Raw genomic sequence first — 2,985 nt, 5'->3', positions numbered from 1 at the left:
GCTGCATCGTTTTTATCAGGCTTTTGGCTTGTATTCGTTGGTTATCTTAGTTGTCTTCTCGTACTTTGGCCTCGGCCCTTGCATCTTGTTGGTTGTGTTAGATCATTTATGTAACCAACCCAATGATATAATGGATCGGTAGTGGGTTAAGTCTTGAGGACTCTAGAAAGTTCCTTCAGTTTCCTTGAGTCTGTTCATTTGCTCTTCCTATAACTGATGTAATCCCTCATTGACATAAACACGAAGGTGTCCGTGCCTAGCGGCATACGTTTCCACCGAACGCTCCTACGAGCGCTTACATGGTAACAGAGCCACATAGCCTATATGGCTTCTTCTTCCTCCTCCATTCCCCACATCCTCAATCGGCAAGTCTCTGAAAAGCTCACAAGAGGGAACTATGTCTTGTTGAAGGCCCAAGTCCTGCCCCCAATCAGAGGTGCCATGCTTGCTGGTTATCTAGATGGGTTGCTTGAGGCGCCGCAGAAAACCATCACTACTACCATGGATGGTGTTAGTTAGGAAGCTATCAATCTAGCCTATGCTCAATGGGTCGCTCAAGATCAACAAGTTCTGGGGTACTTGTTCAATTCTCTCTCCAAGGAAGTGCTGACTCAGGTCGCATCATTGGAGAACGTTGTGGAACTTTGGGAAGCCCTCGAACAGATGTTCTCTTCCCAGTCTCATGCTCGTACCATCAATATCAGGATGGCGATGGCCAACATGCAGAAAGGGAACATGTCCGCTGCAGATTATTTCTCCAAGATGAAGGCCCTTGCGGATGAACTTGCATCTATAGGCAAGAAAATTGATGATGACGACCTGGTTTCTTACCAATTGGTAGGGCTGGACATCGAATACAATCCGTTGGTGGCTTCTCTTCTTGGGAGATCAGCAACTGATCCAATTACTCTCAACGACTTGTATGCACAACTCCTCAGCTATGACACACGCATGGAGATTCTTCACTCTGGAGGCACCGGTGGTCCTGGATTTCAAGTCAATTCCGCTGCTCGCTGAGGTTGTGGTGGATTTGGACAGCATGGTGATACATCTCCAATGTATTTATAATTTTTTATTGTTCCATGCTATTATATTATCTATTTTGGATGTTTTATATGCATTAATATGCTATATTATATTATTTTTGGGACTAACCTATTAATCTAGAGCCCAGTGTCAGTTTTTGTTTTTTCCTTGTTTTTGAGCTTCGTAGAAAAGGAATACTAAACAGAGTCCAAATGGAATAAAACTTCACTATGATTTTTGGGTGATTCCTCGGGACCCTACGCTGGCGCTTGCCTCCTTAGCACCAAAGAGTAAACTTGCTGCTCTATGCCCGCTGGTGCCCGCCTGGCCTTGGTCGTCATGGCTTGCGTCACCTCAATCTCATGAGGTGAGCACTTGCATAGAAATCTCCGCTCCTCAGGAGCCAACATGGGGAGGCCGCTCCCTCCAGAGGTCTTGATGTCGCCCACCTCGTGAGGCTTGGCCCCTCGCAATGGTCTTATCTCGGAAGTGTCATAGACGGGCCTTACCAGACCGTAGACGGAGCCACGCCATGGGCCATAGGCAGGCAAGTCTGGGTACCCTGGTTCCGAGAACGCCAATAGTAGCCCCCGAGCCCAAGGCACCCTCGGACTTGGCTTCGAGGAAATGCTAAAGGACAAGGGCAAAGCGCCATGGGCCCCAATCGCCTGCGGACCGCCGACACGTGGCGCTTGATGGGACGTGGGCGTCTTCACTTCCCCACGCCGCCTCGGTGATGTCTGCTAGAACTACGTCGGTATTTCCCCAAAGAGGAAGGGATGATGCAGTATAGCGGCGGTAGGTATTTTCCTTAGTGATGAGACCAAGGTTATCGAAGTAGTAGGAGAACCTCCTCACACCATGTAAACAACACCTGCACACAAATAACAAATACTCACAACTCGACGAGTTAAAGGGGTTGTCAATACCTTTCAGGTACGACACCTCAAGATAGGCAAATAACATGAGTAAAAGTGGTAGATAGGATAGATAGATCGCGGAACAAATAAATTACAACAAGTTATTTTTGTATTTTTGGTTTAATAGATCTGAAAATAAATGCAAAGGAAAATAGATCGCAAAGGCAAATATGATGAAAAGAGACCTGGGGGCCATAGGTTTCACTAGTGGCTTCTCTCGAGAAAAATAGCAAATGGTGGGAAAACAATTACTGTTGGGCAATTGATAGAACTTCAAATAAGCATGATGATATCCAGGCAATGATCATTATATAGGCATCACGTCCAAGATTAGTAGACCGACTCCTGCCTGCATCTACTACTATTACTCCACACATCGACCGCTATCCAGCATGCATATAGTGTATTAACTTCATGAAAAAATGGAGTAATGCAATAAGAACAATGACATGATGTAGACAAGATCTATTTATGTAGAAATAGACCCCATAATAGATCCCATCTTGTTATCCTTAATAGCAACAATACATACTTGTCGTTTCCCCTTCTATCACTAGGATCAAGCACCGTAAGATCGAACCCATCACAAAGCACCTCTTCCCATTGCAAGATAAATAGATCAAGTTGGCCAAACAAAACCCAAATATCAAAGAAGAAATACGAAGCTATAAGTAATCATGCATATAAGATATCAAAGAAGACTCAAATAACTTTCATGGATAAAAACATAGATCTGATTATAAACTCAAAGTTCATCGGATCCCAACAAACACACCGCAAAATGGCTTACATCATATGGATCTCCAAGAGACCATTGTATTGATAATCAAGAGAGAGAGAGAGAGAGAGAGAGAGAGAGAGAGAGGAAGCCATCTAGCTACTAACTATGGACCCGTAGGTCTACAAAGAACTACTCACGCATCATCAGAGAGGCACCAATGGAAGTGGTGAACCCCTCCGTGATGGTGTCTAGATTGGATCTGGTGGTTCTGGACTCTTCGGTGACTGGAATTGATTTTCGTCGACTCTCCTAGGGTTT

At 44.9% G+C, this 2,985-nt stretch overlaps 1 pseudogene; it reads left to right on the top strand.

Moving 5' to 3' along the window:
- The first annotated feature begins 801 nt into the window (after positions 1-801).
- LOC123151520 (uncharacterized) lies at positions 802-946 on the top strand (annotated as a pseudogene).
- The last annotated feature ends 2,039 nt before the right edge of the window (positions 947-2,985 follow it).

Source organism: Triticum aestivum, chromosome 1B (genome assembly GCF_018294505.1).
Source record: "Triticum aestivum cultivar Chinese Spring chromosome 1B, IWGSC CS RefSeq v2.1, whole genome shotgun sequence".
Taxonomy (NCBI): Eukaryota; Viridiplantae; Streptophyta; class Magnoliopsida; order Poales; family Poaceae; genus Triticum; species Triticum aestivum.
The sequence above is the reverse complement of the archived record's forward strand: the minus strand, read 5'-3'. Positions and strand labels throughout refer to the sequence as shown.